At 41.6% G+C, this 19,744-nt stretch overlaps 1 protein-coding gene across 4 annotated transcripts in view; it reads right to left on the bottom strand.

Moving 5' to 3' along the window:
* Window positions 1-19,744, bottom strand: part of LAMB3 (laminin subunit beta 3) — a 162,752-nt gene that overhangs the window by 48,818 nt on the left and 94,190 nt on the right. Inside the window, exon 1 of one of the 4 annotated variants that reach the window (XM_063450940.1) lies at window positions 9,026-9,142. The exons of the other annotated variants lie outside the window; for them this stretch is intronic. The gene's annotated coding sequence lies outside the window, so the exon portion shown is untranslated. Of the gene's footprint in view, window positions 1-9,025; window positions 9,143-19,744 lie in introns of those variants that run through there. 4 annotated transcript variants of the gene reach the window in all.

The following is a 19,744-nucleotide window of genomic DNA, read 5'->3' as shown; positions in this document are numbered from 1 at the left end:
GGTCCAGTTCTGACACTCACGTTCACATGGAAAATACTTTCGGTGGTGGTAAGGCAGGGGTGCCCAAAAGGTAGATCCTAAGATGTTTTAATACTACAGCTTCCATGCCACTTTGTCACTCTAAATGCATTCTAAAGGCATGCAAGGGATCTTGGGAATTGTAGTTCTACAACATCTGGGAATCTACCTATTGGGCAAACCTGCACACCCACACCTTTTTGATGGAGGGTTTCGATCTGTGTACCACTCTTGTTAGGCTAAAATCTATGATTGCAGATGAGTTGGAGAATTTTTCCCTCTTGCCATTTAGTTGAGAATTTTTCCTTCTTGCCATTCAGATTTAAATTCTCTACAATTCAGAGCTTAATGAATAAAATCCTAATGTGCAGTGTATTCCCAGGTTTAGTTAATACACATAATGCAGCAGATTGCAACTTTAATGTACCTGAAAGAGTTGTTAAATACTTTTTTCAAGCTTTAAGGGACTTCCATATCCATGCTCATGTGTAATGTTATGTTATCAGATTCGATGAATACTTCAAGCACCATAACCACTACAGCTTACAAGGCTTAGTTCATTGGCTGAGGGTGATCAGATTACACTCTCAGCCAATGAGCTATCCCTGCATTGCAGTACATAGCTCAGGAGACCGATAAGGAGCTCCTAAGCAGCTAACAGCTCATGGATTTGTTTCAAGCAAAGAATATTAATAGACAAGTATACACTATCTATCTTTATTATTTAGTTTTGATATGCTTTTGTATTTAATACATTTTATTATATAATTTATTAAAAAGGGATGGTAATTGTCCATTAAGTCAGATCGTCCAGTGATGAGTTAGTTCAAGTTCACATGTAAATTCAATAGCTGACCTATTTAAAGCCACCTGTCTGGGTTTAATTTAGCATAAAAGCCACTGCTAACTACAGGCAGAGCAGCAGCTGAGAGATGGTTGCCATCCACACCAAAGGCAAAGCCAAATACATGTCATCATCGAATGCCACATATTAACAAATGGGTAGACAGTGCTAACCAAGCCTTATACAGCTAGGAATGAAGGTGACTAGAAAGGTCTCATCAGAAATGTTGTTACTCGTGATACTAATGCTACAATCAAATTTTGCCATTTTTTGTCTATGCCTATTGTTACTTGCATTAAGTTACCCTTACCTCTCCCACGTCACCTTTCACTTAGCCAATGATATCATTAGCCGTTTCGTCTCATTACAATCTCAGCGTGCCCAGTCATATTTTTAGGCTGACAGAGTAAAGCAATCACCATGGAAGCCAATGGAATATTATTACTATTGTGGGGGAGGAGGGTTTCTTATGATTGCTCCATGTTTATAGATTCAGGTCCACCATATGGCCATATTGTGTTAAAACGGATACTATAGTCACCCAGACCACTTCAGCTCAATGAAGTGGTCTGGGTGCCAGGTCCCTCAGGTTTTAACCCTTCACATGTAAACATAACAGTTTCAGAGAAACTGCTATGTTTACATTTGGGGTTAATCCAGCCTCTAGTGGCTGTCTTCCGGACAGCCACTAGAGGTGCATCTGCGACACTGGAGGCGACTCCAGTGACGTCGGACAGGGGAGCTGACGTCGGACGGGGGAGCTGACGTCGGACAGGGAGGAGAGGTCTCCAGCGCCGAGGGAGCCCAGCGCTGGATTAAGGTAAGTGGCTGAAAGGGTTTTAACCCCTTCAGTGCCACGGGAGGGGGACCCTGAGGGTGGAGGCACCCTCAGGGCCCTATAGTGTCAGGAAAACCACTTTGTTTTCCTGACACTATAGTGATCCTTTAAGCCCACCACTACTTCACAGTACCCCAATATCGGTGGGTTCTACACTAATTTCAACGTGGAAGACTAATTAAATAGTGCTATTCAATTAATCTATTGTAAGAGCATTTTGAGTATACAGAATTCAAAATTAATGTGATAAAAGCAGTTAAAAACAATGTAGAAACTAAACAATTAAAGTGTTAGTTCTTGGATGAATATACTCACAATGCAAATTATATATGTGCTAAATGAACGTTATAATAAAAGTGACATTACTATTGAAAAACTCCATATATATATATATATATATATACATACACACACACACACACACACACACACACACACACACACCTGTGGTCACCTCTAAAAGGGCCTCTGAAGCTTGGGGGCTGGTGGTCTGGGCTTAACATAATATGTTGGAACTGAACCTCATATTTGTTTTCTTAGATAGGCGATTTTCAGTAGCCTAATAAGATTTATAATTATATATTTTTTTATATGTGCGCTGTAACTTCGTATTATTAAATGTTTTACAGACTGTTCTGCTGTGGCTGTTCTATTGCAGCCACTAATTGACACCACACAGATTGCAACCACAAAAGCAGTAGTACAACAAGAATAATTATAATCTCAACTTTCAAGGACAATTAGCAACTTATCTAGCTATTGTATTTACTAATCAAACATCTTGTCCATAGGGTACACGGGCACGATTATTACAAATCTTTAGTTGTCAAATATGTGTAGCAAACATTAAAAATACACTTCAAATACTAAAGCGAATACAGCTTTTTGTACTGAGGTTTGTTTGGAAGGAGGCTATGGGTAACGTCCCTGTGGGTTTTGGCAAACTGGTTTCAAGTGGCAAATATAACAGTCACAGTAACAGTCAACAAACACCCACCCCCATCTGTCACCAACATAATAATGAGATAATTTTACTTCTTCTAGCAAGATTCGGACATGCCAAAAGAGCGTTAAAGGGACACTCCAGGCACCCAGACCACTTCTGCTCATTGGAGTGGTCTGGGTGCCAACTCCCACTACCCTTAACCCTGCAAGTGTAATTATTGCAGTTTTTCATAAACTGCAATAATTACCTTGCAGGGTTAACTCCACCTCTAGTGGCTGTCTACTAGACAGCCACTAGAGGTCACTTCCTGGGTTCTAGCACAGGAAACCTGTGCTAGAGCGTCGCTGGACGTCCTCACGCTGTGTGAGGACCTGCAGCGTCGCTCAAAACCCCATAGGAAAGCATTGAAATTATTTTTCAATGCTTTCCTATGGGGAGACGTAATGCGCATGCGCGGCATTTCCGCGCATGCGCATTAGGTCTCCTCGGCCGGTGGGCGAGATTAGTCTCGCCCACCGGCCGACGTAATCACCAGGAGGAGCGTCGCGGAGGCGGAGACAGCGGCGAGGGACATCGCCGCTGTCCCAGGTAAGTCACTGAAGGGGTTTTCACCCCTTCAGTAACCGGGGATTGGGGGGTGGGAGGGAGAGGGACCCTCCAGTGCCAGAAAAACGGATCGTTTTTCTGGCACTGGAGTTTCCCTTAACCTATCAGGCCACACTAAAGGAAAACCAGGCAGGCCAGCTAATTGGCGGAAGGACAATGTTATCAAAACATCTGGGAGGCTGTTTTTACCCAACAAAGTACATGTTCTACCCAGCACATAGTAACTCCAACAAGACAGTAAAAGAACATACACAGAATCCAGCCAGTGGATCAACACAGACAAAAATTACAGCATTTTACAAAATAAAACCTTAACTCACCTATGATCTGTAAGCAGTTATATTCAGGTAACACAGAATTGGACATTCAAACATTGCATTACTTAAATTAAACACCAATGGAGATAAGGGAAAAGCAAACATGCAACTAGAATTATCTAGTACCAGTGAAATATTAAACTTTTTTCAGGGTGTACCAGCTAACAGCAATATGGTAAGATTCTTAAATTCTTAGAAATGAACATATTTTTATTATCAGTACTTTAATGTAATCTTTTTAATTGGACACTTTTTGGATAATACCAATTTGTAACTAATAATAAATGTATTTTTATATACATTTTTCTCTCTGTTTGACTACATTAACTATTGTTCCAAGACATTTCTTTAAATAATTCACAATAGTCAATTAGCAAAGTTTTAGTCGTGTTGAATAGAAAGATATCTGTTCTAACAATCAGACTTACCATCTGCTTCCTTTTATTTTAAGTACTTTTAATGATGAAATCCCATTGTGTTATAAATGATTGTTATAATAAAAGATATAACTTTTTATTTTTCACATGACTCTAACATGTACAGCAGCGCTGTACAACATAAAACAGATACAACCAGTCATATAGTGAGTTATTCATTCACATATAGCACACACTCACAGACTTGGGATTTAATTCACTAAATTGAGAGCTGGGTAGACTTGTCAAAGTAATGATACATTTGGGTCTATATTGCAAATTGAAGAATAAAATATATATATATATATTTATTTATTTTGGATAGAATTTGTCAATTCCAGTTGATTTTCAACAATTCCTGCATTAGTGACTAAACCAAATGATTAAAGGAACCAGCTCTTGCTATAATAAATTAATATATAACTCCCACTATAACGCCAAAATACATTTTCACATTTTGTCAATAGAAGATGCATTTTTTATTTTTATTATTGTGATGATAATTTCATAAAAAAATACTTTTCCCTATGACAAATATAGGGATTTTGTAATTAATTCACTTCCCAAGAGAAAATAAATGAAATCAAGATTTTTCCCATATCGGAGGTTTTTTTTCAATTAAATATTTAGTTATGGAAAAAAACGCCTTGTAAATATTCTAATAAAATGTTGAAAAAGAGATAGGCATGTTTCCGTTGCTCTTACAATACATCAGAAGTAAGATTAAGATGTCACTCCACCACTCCAGATTATCCCACCACAAACTCTTGCATCATTTGCCTCGAGCATAAGAAAATGACAATTTAATTAGTCTATGAAACAGCTGACATCCCCCATCATTATAACTTTATCCATAGATGCTTCTAAGACATGTAAGAGTTGATTTTCAAGCTTAATAAATTTTACTGCCTACAACATCCAATAAATAGCTTTTATCAGGAAGCGGGTGATACAGAAAATCTGGTATTTAATATGTCTAAGATTACGAGAACACAGGTATTAAACATAAACACAGTTAGTGTTATGACACTTGGACTGATCCTTTGCTATATAAGGTATCCTTAGGCATACACTTTTCCTAGTTATTATCCATATGAATGTTCGTTCCATTGCTCCTCCTGCCTAGTCGTTCTTTTTGTTCCAGCTGTTTGAAATTTAATTGCTTTTTTTATTTAGTAAGGCAACTGGCTTGGAAGGTAGGTTGTCATGTTCATGGTAGTTAAGCCATATTAGGCCCATCCTAAACTGCATTATTTGATGCCAGTCACCTATTTTTAAAATATTATTTAATACATAAACTCATAGAAACACCACCATTACACTATTCTTATTATATTCAGGGCTCTCCAAAGCATTGAGGTAATCAGTGCTGTTATATTAACCAGTTTGCTGTAAGCATCAAAATCTCTTTTAAACAAATGGGGCCAACTGAATAGCATGAATACCCAATTTTTGGTCCAGGTCCATTGGCCTGGAAGCACTGTCTAAAAAAAGAAAAGCTTCATCTCAGTTTTTTAATGAGCTGACAAGTGACAGCATTTTTTTTTTTTTTTTTATAATTCTTTATTTGATTTGTGCATAGGTTAGATATACAAGGATGCACTGCCACAACAGCTGGTGCATGCACAACATCAAACAGAGTATAGTAATTGTGTGACAAAAGGAACAATGCACATTTTATAATGTTGAAAAAGAAAAAGGTAAGGTTACCAGAAAAGCCTTTGTCTCAGCGGTCAGTAGCATTATACTTGGCTTGTCCTATAACTCTTAAGTTTAACATGCTTTGTGAATATATTTAAGTTATGCTTATTATGTAGAGTATCATCGTAGTGATTTATGACATGAGAAACTTAATGCTGAGCTAAATTAATAGGAGAGTAAGTGATGAAAAAAGCTTAAGGGGGGCGGGGCCGGGCCGCCGAGCCGAGCGGTCGCAGGGAAGAGCAGCTCCTGCAGACCGAGTAAAATACACGCTATATCCCGCGATTTTTGGGGCACCCAGCGACCAACAACCTTTTATGCGGACTACCGAAGTCGGGGTGAGGCTCGCTCTTAAAGTTCCAGTCCCCCGGAGGCGGGATCCCTGCAGCACCAAGCGGGACCCGACCTGGCGGTGAGTGAGGTGGACGGCCGCCACCTCGCTATCCTGCCCGACGGAGCCGATCAAGCGCATAGCACATCGGCAGGTCCGGTCCTGTTCCCCCCCTACCGGACCGGGGGGGTGATCCCGGTCCAAGCCTTATGACCACACTCGAAGGCACTACTCGCCCACCAAGCAGGCCTGAGACTCGCAGTCAAAATGGCGGCGGCCACGTGTGCGGGACCAGACCGGCAGACCCTGAGGCAGACTGCAGACAGTACCCAACATGGAATACAAAGCTGCAAACCTGTGGTGACACAAACCGTTCAGCAACATTTAAATCCGGTAACTCACCGAAACGCATCACTCTACTCCGGTAGACGGAGCTACCTGTGGGACCACACACCCCTCTTCTGGGCCGGGCGCTCACCAAGAGGATCCCCTCTACAGCCTGCCATATCCCCCGGGGACAGACCGCAATCAGGCGGAACCCGGGGCCCACGATCCTGTTGATGGGATCAATGGCGCAAGGGCGCGAGCGCCTACGAAGGCCCCAGGCCGAAGGCTGGTGACCCATGGTACTGGCACTGTCACAACGCCGGGAAATCCTACGACCAAGCAACTGAGGCATCACGGCGCACCCGGCGCGAGATATAACCGAGATGACCGGACACACCAACCACCATCAATGGACTCTCTAAAAGCTTGCCCATGGCCTGGGCCACACAACCCGGATACCGCCTACAGGAACCTGCCCACCCATGGTTCAACGGTTCAACGGACAGAACACATACACCCCGGAGCACAGCAGGCATATTCCACTGGACAATATGCAGTAACAGACGGGACACTCCAGGCAGTCACCATACATGCTGCCCTATATTTCAGCGCTGTAATACATGCATGAATACCCTTTAACCAGTCCTGCCCAGCGATATTTTTATGCTCTCACTAATGCGACTAGGCTGGTTAATTATGTTAGGCTCATAACCCACATACCTCCTAATGTTGATTGCCACCATGCGGTGCAAGATCCATAGGCCACTCGAGCGGTACCCCTACTGGCGAACCGGCTTGCTAATAAGCTGCTGAAACCTGTGTAAAACCTCTATCCCGGTCTGGCTGACATAGGCCGTTAAACATCATACCTAGGCTTAGCTGCACAAGACACTAAGTGGCATTTTGTACGATATGCTGGCCTACCTGTTATCTGTTAGCATAACTAAATTATACGACTGTTATAACCCTGTGGTCTCAGTTTAACTTGTTACTATCTTGGCCTCCACGGCTCAGTTCTAGCCTGAATCACTTACTTTAGATGCTCCACATGATAATACTCTTGAATGTAAAGCTTTTATTTGATGTATTGCATCTATTTCTAGCTTGCTTAAAATCGTCTTCACCGAACGAACCATAAGCGTAATTATCTTGTAACTCTTTTATTTGTTTAGTCTGTGTAACCTGTACGGATAACTCTACTGTTAAACTTTCAAAAAAGAAAAAAAAAGAGGCTGCTACTCTTGGGAATACATGCAACTATTGTGTACACTTATGCAAACTGTATGTTTAACATGCATTAACCCATCACTTTATTTTCTGTACTGAACCATCATATGCCTCAATAAAAACAAAGATTGACAAAAAAAAAAAAAAAGCTTAAGCTATGCAAGTAGTTTTAACTGCTTAGAGTGTAGAGAGAGTACATCAGGTTGCATAGATGGCAGGGCTGTCAGGAGCCATCTCCGCTGAATGCAGCCCAGACTTTGAGAGAGACCTCCAGACAGTGCAGGTTTATCCAACCCCCGATCTGCAAAACCTTTGGCATGTCAGGAGTGAGTCCAGCATGATGTGTGCTGAGAGGGGTGAGTGTACTCTCAGTGTATGATGTCTTGCTTCTGCCCGATCCTCCCTGGGAGGCAGCTGGAACGCAGGAGTGTCATGCAGGTCGGCAGGGTTATCAGCGTTGCGTGGTGAGGGATCGGGTAGCAGGTCTCGACTGTACATTGCCGCAGGAGCCTGGAATCCCACATGTTCGTAGGTCAGTAAGTGGTGATTAAGCTGTGTTAATGAGCCCTTCTGCTTTTCAACGATCAGTATAGCCTCGAGACTTCTGATCTGCTGTGACATGGTGGTCTCTGGCTTTGCCGCCATTTCAGGTCTGCCTGCCACTTCCGCCATTTTGGTTATGGGGGCCCTTTGTGACTAAGGTGCTGCGGGTCGCGGGAACAGTCTCCTGGGACCGGGATAACCCCCACCGGTCCAAAGGGGGGGGGGGGGGGGGAAACAAGGCCTGTACTGTGTGGCGTCAGAGTTCCAAAGGGAAACCACAGGGCAGGATAGTGAGGCAGCGGCCGTCCACCTCACTCACCACCCGGGTAGGCCTCAGATGCAGCTATGCCGATGTGCCCTTTCAGGGGTCAGAACGCTTGTGGTCAGAGCACCAGTGCCTCTTTGCCCGCATGACCGCTGCTTCTAGACTGCAGATGGGTATACTATTTGCTTTTTCACCGGCATTATTGTCGCTTTTCTGCAGGAGCTCGTCTTGTATGCGACCTCTCAGCATGGCAGTCCGGCCCCGCCCCCAAGTGACACCATTTTTAAGTAGCCCTCGGATTTTCAGAAAAGGCCCTGTGGGACACGCTATCTGCCCCCACTAAATAGCGATGCAAAATTCCTGCGCATGCCCAGTTAAACACTTTGGCATTTGCTACTGCCTGAAATTCAGATGGCTATTCGTTAATTCGTCAGAAACACGAATGAATGAATACAAATTTCAAACAAACGAATGAAGACTGAATTTATCCCCGAGCATTATGCTATAGTTCATGTAATGCTTTCCCTGTATAGCAATGTGTTTAGAGATCTAGAACATGTTTATGTTGTTGATAATCAGATATAAATGATAATAAAATCTTGCTATACAGTCAGGCATAGAAGCAAATAATAAAGCAGTGTGGTACCTTTAGGAGAAGCCTTCACCAAAAACCCAGGTTAACGCAAAAAAAACTGTGCTAATTAAGCATTGAGGTCAAACAGACCCCCTCCGGCATAAGCAGTGGAAAAGTTACATTTGAGAGGTAAGTTTTAGATTTAAGCAAATCAATTATCAGATGGAAGAAAAAACAGTTTATTTTGTAAAAAGCGCAAGGTACTTTACCAAAATTCCATAGGTAAGTAAAAAAAAAATATTGGCTTTTCTTCTGCAAAAATAATACAATACACTTAGGATACAAAGATATAAGAATCGATTTATACTTCACAAATTATTCGACCAGTATCTCTTAAAAAACAAAGAAACAAGACAACAAAAAGAACTAAAAACCACTTACTAGTCATGTGCTTAAACTACTATAACCAACAGGGCAGGTATATGGGCTACGGTACTCAAAAATAGTCCTATTTAATAACAAAGGTCTTCCAAAATCTAAAGTAAAATCTGCAAAGGTTAAAACTGGGCACATGAAGCTGGCCAAGACTACTAAATCAATGTCAGTTGTTGACTTCTAAATATATCTGTTAGATTAACGGCAACAAATCAAGTTGCAATCAGGCAGGTGATAAAAGTAAAAAAAGAATCAGCAACACATTCCTTTCTTAAGACAACAATATCCACAGAAGGACATTTTCTGGTTCAGTTTTCAGGTCAGGTTTAGCATGCAAGTTTAAGCACATTTTAAAAGAGGCACTTTGAGTAATATAACCACTACAGTGAACTGCAGCAGTTTTGGTGCCCCTGGCATCATCCAGAACTCAAGTAGGTTCCTCCAACACCTGTTGTCCTTCTCGTCTTCTTTGATATCTCTATTTACAATTAATTGTTTCCAAGGATGGCCAAAATTCTTATTTGCAAAGCGGAATTAGAACTTCTGGTTTAGAAATGACAGGGAACGTGAGGAACCCAGTCGAAAGAATAGGAGGGTAATTTCGCCACGAACGACTCTTCGATACAAGGTTTCCAACCCAGCAATGTGTGAGTTTGTGTTCAGCATGGCAGCCCATGATCTAATGGTTTTTGGACCTGGACTAAGGAACGGGAATATTTCTCACTAGACTGCAGTATACAGTCTGCTCAGTATGAGTAAGGACCATCCACATGAATATCTGTGAGTTTCATGTGCAAAAAAAAAAACATTTGTGTGTACAGTCCCCTATCCAATAGATGCCAGCCCTCCCATGGACACACCTAACATCAGTTGAATCATACACCTAAGACCTTTGGTTTAATTTTCTTATTCCTGGCTTTTTAGAGTTCACTGGTTTGTTGGATAAGGTTTTTCCTAAAGGTACGGCACTGGTTTATTATTTGCTTCTTTGCACAGAAAGAGATTATAATTTATTTCTGATTATCATCAACATCAACTACAGCTCCAAATACATTGACATAACGTGAAAACATTATATGAACTATGTGGTACATAGATAAATGCTTTTATAAAAAAAAATTAAAAGGACCTGCCTTTGCACGCTTACAATGTTTGTAATCTCCATAAATCTGCACACCTGTCCAGTTGAATGGAAAATTGCTCTGGGTAGCAGTAAAGTTTCCATGTACTGATTTTAGCAGAAATGGTTCAAAATGCTTTGCTTTTCTATAATGTAAAATAAACATAAATATATAAGGAACCAAGGCTGAAAAAAATCATGCCAGGGAAATCGCCATGTCTGACATGGAGTCTCTTGGTTTTATAATTATTATACGATATTCAAGGGAAAACTCCTTTCTGATCCAGAGAATAACTCTCAACTATCCACAGTTAGGAGGAACAGTCGCTATTTGGGGCTCTAATCCCCTTATCCCTCAATTCTATTCTTAATATCCCTCTTTTCTAGAAGCTCCATATTGTTGGTGTGTGCGAGTGTATAACAGAGTGCCACTACAATAATACTTAGAGTAATGTGTCTTTAAACTACAATAAATGTGTTTCAAAATCAGTTTGTGTAAGAAAAACTATTTCTTTCGTTTTCTAGATTACCTGGAATCTCTTGTTATTAAATCACCTAAAATTTCTCAGGACAGCCTGGTCCCTGGCCTGGGCAAGCCCAAATTCACACCCCTAAAGTGTCACTCTTTGTCCATTTAATGGATGTTATGCCACAGGCGAAGTATTTATCCCCATCTACTCCAGATTGGATGCATGTAAACATTGTAAAGGTACATTTTAAAGTTAAGATCACTTTTTAAATGATAAATCCATATTTGTTTCCACACAATCTATTTTCCTGACATTGCCTCTTATCAATTCAATATGTTTCTTGTATGGAAGTAAACCACAAAACTGTTACATGGTAATAGTTACTGACTGAAATGTAAGAAAAGATCAATTTTGAGGATTATTTAAAATTCATATTCCAAAAAAAGCAGTAATTTTCCTTTGTTGTATGACAGATTGAATATAAAATGTTACTAATTACGAAATATGCTCTGACGTTGCACTACATCTAACAGTCAGCTCGTTTTGTACTGAACAGCTGAGAACATCTGACTCAAAAGAAAATAATGGTGGAGTAATAAGAGTCTTAACAGCACAGCAATTTCTTAATACAAATTCCAAGCACATGAGACAATGTAATTTTAAACTTTTAAACTGGGGTGAACCTAAAAATAGAAGTAGGACTCTCAACATATGTGACGTTCAAAATGGCACTTCTTGCAAGCCTTGAGGTCTGTGGAGGGGTCTACAACACCGCGGGATGCCCCATACACAGAGCCAATTCCCTGCAGCCGTCACTGATTACGGGTGAGGGATTGGCACTTCTAAACTGCAGTGATGTCGGCTCCTGAGCAAAAGAGGACCAGTCAGAACAAGATGGCGATGCTCACAAGGGACAGGTTCAAGTAAGTTAAACTTGCATGTGCCTGTCCTCCTGTTCACCAGACCCCCCAGCGTCAATGTCACTGCAAATTATGCAAGGTTCCCAGATGTGATAGTGCCACTTTAAGGTTAATTCACTTCTTTGTAACTTTTCTTAATGTACAACACTGTTGCTTTACAAAAACATCTGGGTTATGATTAAATGATAATAAATCAGTATCAGTATGAACATATTTCATGTTGCTGCTGGAGGCGTACCTCCATCCCTGGCAGCCTTTATTATCCAGCCCATAACGAGAGCTAGCTCTTTGGAAGCCTTTTGCTAAGGCACGATTTAAGGGCGCTATTATGCTCACTAGATCAACTACATTAAGCTGTTCTGGTGACTATAGTGTCCCTTTAAAGGGACACTCCAGGCACCCAGACCACTTCTGCCCATTGGAGTGGTCTGGGTGCCAACTCCCACTACTCTTAACCTTGCCAGTGTAATTATTGCAGTTATAAACTGCAATAATTACATTGCAGGGTTAATTCCACCTCTAGTGGCTGTCTACTAGACAGCCACTAGAGGTCACGTCCTCCTTCATAACACAGATTATCTGTGCTAGAGCGTCGCTGGACGTCCTCACGCTGTGTGAGGACCTCCAGCGTCGCTCAAATCCCCATAGGAAAGCCTTGAAATTCGTTTTCAATGCTTTCCTATGGGGAGACCTAATGCGCCGCGCATGCGCATTAGGTCTCCTCGTCCGGTGGGCGGGATCAGTCTCGCCAACCGGCCGACGGAGTAAGAAGGAGGAGCGGCGCGGAGGAGGAGACAGCGACGAGGGACACCGTCGCTGCCTCAGGTAAGTGACTGAAGGGGTTTTCACCCCTTCAGTAACTGGGGATTGGGGGGTGGGAGGGAGAGGGACCCTCCACTGCCAGGAAAACAGATTGTTTTCCTGGCACTGGAAATTCCCTTTAAATATTTGTCAGTAAAGCATTGAAAATATGCTTGTGACCACAGGAATGTACTAATTGTGTATTTTATTTAAACCCTATGCATCCTAAATCTACACTGGTAGATGACCTGTACTACCACCCTGGCACAAGTTAACAGTGTTGGTTCTGTTTTAAAGTCAGCTATGCCTGGCATTGAGTCAGCCCTCACTGAAATGAGACGTCTAATTATATACCAGAATCCAGGAGCTGAAGTTACACAAAATTATGACGAGACTAGCACATTTTACCGACATAACTCATGAGAAAGTACAATTTGTGCCAGAATTAGATCACATTAGGCTGTGCCGTCTCCTCGATTGGTTGCTGTGTAGAATTCTGGGCAAGCAGCAGATTGGTGGCAAGTGCCATATATATTAAAAATTCTTACACCAACCATAAGAAGATAAAGTTAAATATATTTCTAAAATATTCTAAGGGGAAAAAAAATCCTAAAAGACTGTTAATATAGATAATCTTAACTGTACAAATATATGTATATAAACCATATTTGTCCATATAAACCATATTTGTTTGTGATAAAGACCTAGCAGGCGGCCACTACTCATTAAACTTCTCGAACGTGTTTTGGACCTATGTCAAACTGCTCGAGCCTTCTAGCAGTATCCAAGGTCACTTTTACTTATAGGCTGAGAGCCAGACTCAAACCATTACCATATATTAGCAGCCATGTAGTCCAAGGCCAAGGAAATTATGGTGTTTTTGTCTCTATTCACCCATATACATCGTTTCTCACATTCTATTTTTACCCTTATTATAAATCAAACAAATACCTGTTAAAGAATATTGGAGAACTAAATTCCCATTGAGCACAGCCATCCAGGTGGTAGAGCATCATTTGCACTGAAATACGCAGACACCAGGAATGCCAGTGTTGGCAAGAAATGCCATATTATTGTCTTAAGGAACAATATAATATATAGTGTTTTCACTTAACAAAACTCGGTGTGCAATTTTTTTCCAAAGTGATCTCTTGTAATTATATACTAAAATTATAGTTATTTGAAATATTCTACTAATTGTAGTACAGATGCTTAATTACATAATTTGGAAAAATATAGTATATATCTGACTCAGTATCTTCCAGACCATGAGCAAGTACTAACAACCCTAGTCATTTTTTCATAAAAATACCTATTGCACATGAAAATCTAGGCACAACACCATCAATCAGTGCTGCAGAGTATTTAAGTGATGTGGTAAAATGCTATTTATACTTTAGTATTTAACAGACTTCATCATATACCTTCCAGTTGCTTGTTAGAGCTGTGGTTCCAGAATCAGTCCTCATGGTCCACCAACAATCCAGGATTTATGTATTTCCATTATTTATTCCAGTAGAGATACTGACAAAACATGGACCTTTTCTTGTGCCATGATGACTGGTTTTGGAACCACTGTGATAGGGAATAACCTAGATATCTCTTACTTTTGCCCAGGTAAGGTGGCCTTGACAACAGCGAGTAATTCAAGACAAAATAAAGGCAACAAGCCCTGAAATTATGAAGCATGACAATTCAAAGTGTGCATAGACACAGAACATGGGAGGTAAGACTGAATCCCAAGTAGGCATGTCGAAACACTTCATTCTTGCATGGAGAATATGTTCAGGCCCAGAAGCCTCAGGACAAAGCATAGAACTTCCAAGATTTCCCATGATTGCTTAATATCAGCCAGTTTTTTTCAACCTTGTATATAATTATATGAAAGTATTTTTTTATTATTATTTAATAAATTATTATTATGTATAATTAAATATTGATTATTTTGCCATAACCAAACACAAATATACTAGAAATAGAAGTAGGCAGGATACATGCTGCTTGGGACTTGCACAGGAAGTCCCCCATTCAGGCCCGGACTGGCCATCAGGCATACCGGCAAATGCCCGGTGGGCCACAATGGCCGTGGGCCGAGGCCGGCAGAGGAGATCACAGGATATCCCCGTCCTGCCCCTGCAGGGCCAGCGCTATCCGAGCGCCGGCCCTGCTGTGTGCCTTCATGGGCCGGTGGGGAGATCAAAGATCTCCCTCACCGGCCCAGAGGCACTGACATGCGGCTCCGGCTGGGGAGTGAGTGAGGGAGGCAGGAGAGAGGACCCTCAGGCCAGCAGCTCCGCCGGGTTCCTCTCGCGAGGTCGGAGCGTTGCCGCTGTTACCACGGCAACGCTCAGATCTCGCGAGAGTGAACACTAGCCTTCACTCTCACCACTAGGACCAGCAAGGAAGGCAGCATGGCTCCCCCTCCCAGACAGAACGGTTCCCCCCCTCCCAGGCTAAAGGTAAGAAGGGAGGGGGGGATATAACCTTTTTTTTTTTATTAATAAAAAAATATATACATTTAGATAAAAAATTAATTCACACACACAGCACCCCCAGACACACACACACACACACACACACACAGCACCCTCAGACACACACAGCACCCTCAGACACACACAGCACCCTCAGACACAAAGCGGGGCTCTGCGCATTGAACCAACATGCTCACTTTGAGAGGGGGCGTGCTTGTCATTAGTGATGACAAAACACACCCTCTCTGGTCCCGCCCCCTTCTTAGGGGGCCGCTCTGATTGAAAAATGCCCTTGCCTAATTTTTTTCCCAGTCCGGCCCTGCCCCCATTACATTAACTGCATTTGGTGGTGAGACCAAGATTTGTTTTTATATCATGTCCAGTCCATGAGCCATAGAAACTGAAAGTAAACTACAGATATCATTATTATTGCTATTATTTTATTTATAACTAACCAGATTTTTTTTCCTGCAGTGTTCTGCAATGGTTAGACAAAACAAACAGGCGTTGTGACATAACAAGTTTAGACACAGTGAAATAAGAGGTGTGGAAGCCTTGCTCATATAATCTTATGGTTTGAAGGGATATGCTGAAACGAGCACTCATGAGTTAAATTAATATTCATTACACTTGGTAAATACCAATCCTTTTATTGATGCGGTTCCATGCCCAGCCCTCGGGCAGATAACATGTATATGTTCTCCACCTGCAGTATATCGTGGGGTGGGAATTTTTTCTTAAACACAGAAGCTATAAAAGATCTGTTAAAACGTCTGTATGGCCAAACCTTTTTTCAGCAGCTTGTTGAGAAACATACCATGGAAAATGTGCTAGATTTCTCAGTGCAACATCAAGTTTAACTCTTTCTTGCTATCCAAATAGTCTAATCTTGAGCAAATTTAGAAACATACCGGAAAATATACCACCATGACATAACATGGAGAACTTTCAGAACAAGAGCAAGTTTTACTTTATTTATTATGTCTCTTTATAAATGCCAGGATGATGCAGAGCCTCTCTAGCCAGCTCCATTAAGGGCTGATCATGTACAAAGCACTCCTGAGGTACTCTCGACAATCTACTAATAGAATACTGGGCAGCTCAAGTGCATCAAATGAGGAGCTTGCTCTGTGCTGATTAAGGATATTTTTGCTAATAGTTCAAGATGTAACACACCAAATAACAAATATGGGGACAGTGATGAAGGATCAAGAAACTGTAAGAGGGAGGCGTAATAATGTGAAGCTTTTCAGTGTTCACCTGTATAGAGATTATTGGTGAAGTATAGAGAGGCTGTGCTTGAATATACAGAGTTTACAAAAAAAACAACGCTCAGTGCAAATTGTACATTAGGATATCTTTCCACTGTTGGACTCTACGGCCAAGGGTCTGCAATTGCTTGCAAAATAGCGCACTTTGCTATAGTTCTATTTGGCATAAAATCCAGACAGTACACAATGATAGCTAAACAGACGGGCAAGCATTGACCTTTATGTCTGTTCTAAACGGAATTGCACATGCAAAGCCACCAGTCTCATTTTAGGGAATTTAACTGCCCCCCTTTCCACAATGAAAATAGTTCTTCTATGTATAGCAGCTGGTATGAACGCCCAAAGAAATATAAATTGTACAAACAACCCACCCCTCATATAAAATATAGTAATCTAAAAACTAAAACAATAATTTACTTAAAGGAAATCTGTATCCCATTGTATTAGTATTTAAATGAAAAACTACATCTATTACAGCCATCGAGCTCATTATTTGATTGCTTTTATATTAAAATAAATACCTAATTTCAATGGATGTAAAGCTTACTCTTGTTCTCCGCGGTAGCTATTTTAAGTGCGCTTTGGTCGGATGCATAGTTTACCCAAGCAAAAATGATGCAGATTATCAAGATCTAGTGTCTTTTATTAAAAATCGTGATGTAATGCACAAGCATTTTATTATGCACTATGGGATGGTTTCAGAGCTACAAAGTGTGTATTATGTGCGCAGATAAGTGAGGACCAGGGCCGTCTTTAAGGAGGGGCAAACGGGGCAGCTGCCCTGGGCCCAGTTACTCATGGGGGGCCCAAAGCAGCTGCCCCGTGGGCCCCGCCGCCTGCATTAAAAAAATATTTCCCTACCTAATGAGCCCGCGGTGCTAGTATCGCGGCTGCACCGGGGCCCGCACACTAAGGGGCCCACCGGGTGGCCCATACACTTAGGGCCACCCAGTGAGCATGTTCCAGCAGGGGTCCGGTCGGCGCTGTGGCCCTTTAACAGCACGACCGGGCCCTTGCTTAACGGCTGCATGGGAGGAAGTGACGTCCGCGAATCACTTCCTCCCACCTCACAGACATCGGGCCGCACGGGAGGTTGCTGAGCCAGGATCCAGAGAGCAGGGGGAGCAAGCAGAGCCAGACCCCCAACTCCCAACTACCCCAGCCAGCACACTGGACCCCATGGAAGGAAGCCTCTTGCAAAGGTAGGAAACTGAAGAGTGTCTGTCTGTCTGTCTGTGTGTGTTTATGCCAGTATGTTTGTCTGTCTGTGTGTGTGTGCCAGTATGTCTGTCTGTGTGTGTCAGTATGTCTGTCTGTGTGTGCCAGTATGTTTGTCTGTGTGTGTGTCAGTATATCTGTCTGTGTGTGTCAGTATGTCTGTGTGTGTGTCAGTATGTCTGTGTGTGTGTCAGTATGTCTGTGTGTGTCAGTATGTCTGTGTGTGTGTGTGTGTGTCTGTATGTATGTCTGTGTCAGTATGTCTGTGTGTGTGTGTCAGTATGTATGTCTGTGTGTCAGTATGTCTGTGTGTGTGTCAGTATGTCTGTGTGTGTTGAATGCAACACCGCCACCCCACACTGCCACTGTCACAACTCACCGCCACTGTCACCCCACAATGTCACTGTCACCCCACACCGCCACAGTTTCACATAAAGTAAAATATAAGGGGAGTTGGAGGCTTTCCATATTAATGCATTCTTTGCTATGTTATAAATTGTTTGTTTTTCTGACAATCAGATGAGAAACACGGATTTATCAAACCAGGAAACTGGGGAAACTGAGAATAAATTGCAAAGTTTAGGCTGAAATACCCAGACCGCGTAAAAATTCTATATCTCAGTTACATAATTGAGTGTGTCAGTATGTATGTCTTTGTGTGTGTCAGTATGTCTGTGTGTGTGTCAGTATGTATGTATGTCTGTGTGTGTGTCAGTATGTATGTGTCAGTCAGTATATGTCTGTGTGTCAGTTTGTATGTCTGTGTGTGTGTCAGTATGTATGTCTGTATTTTGTCAGTATGTATGTATCTGTGTGTGTGCCAGTGTCTATACCTGTGCATGTATCTGTATGTAGCCAATGTGTGTATCTACATGTGTGTCAGTGTTTGTATCGGCATTTGTCATGTTATGTATCTGTGTGTCTGTATGTTGTCATTGTGTGTGTCTGTGTATCTGTATGTTGTCAGTGTATCTGTGTGTGTGTCAGTGTGTGCATCTGTGTGTCTGCATGTGTGCCAGGTTGTGTGTCTGTATGTGTGTGTGTCAGTGTGTGTAAATGCATCTGTATAGCTGCATCTGTATGATTGTGTATATCTGTGTATCTGCAAGTGTTTCTCTGTGTGTATGTGTATCACAGTGTGTGTGTGTGTTTGTGACAGTGCATGTGTATTTGTGCATACATCTCAGCATTCAACACTACACTCAAATACACACCTGCATTCAAACTTCAACACTACATATAAACACACCTCTTTTTTAAACAACAACATTATATATAAACACACCAGTGTATTCATAAACCAACAATACACATAAATGCATACTTGCATTTAAATGCCATCTCCACATACAAACACACCCCTACATTCATACAAACATACTCCATACAAAAACATGCTTACACTCAAACACACAAATACTGCTCAGTGCTAAATACAACTCTGCATGCATGGGAAAATGGCAGCGCCCCAGCTGTCAAAGCATTGTTGGAGTTGCATGACAGATGGGAATCTACCTTTTGCCCCCTCTTGCCCAAAATAATTCATGCACCAGAGCCCTCTCTACTTTATGTCTGCGTTGGGGTGGGGGGCATGATTGCATGCCAGGGAGGGGACGACAGGGTTCAGGGGGCCCAAGCAAATGTTTGCCCAGGGTCCAATCCATATTAAAGACGGCCCTGGTGAGGACTAAAATGGCTGCCTCCACAGAGCTGAGCCAGAAGATTTATTGAAAAGCTATTAACTTAAACATATTAATTACAATGTAGTAAAAACTGTAGCTATAGGACATGTAATCTTTTATTTTCAGAAATAATTACAAATCATGACAGTTTTCTTTTAGTTAGTAGATGGGTTTAGCTAGTAGAGGCTAAAGATATAGGATACAGTTAAACGAACAGGACTAATATTACAAAAATAGTGTCACATACAACACAAACCAAAACAAAATTCTATTGAATTCTATATATTACTCGCTTTATATCTATGTGTGTGCATGTGTGAATAATGCATGCTTTTATTTTTTATTTCCTGTCTCTCGTTTTCATTTCTTATGTTCCTGGAGGGATTTATTTAGCATATAA

This window comes from Pelobates fuscus, chromosome 1 (genome assembly GCF_036172605.1).
Source record: "Pelobates fuscus isolate aPelFus1 chromosome 1, aPelFus1.pri, whole genome shotgun sequence".
NCBI lineage: Eukaryota > Metazoa > Chordata > Amphibia > Anura > Pelobatidae > Pelobates > Pelobates fuscus.
This window is presented reverse-complemented; position numbering and strand designations above follow the sequence as displayed.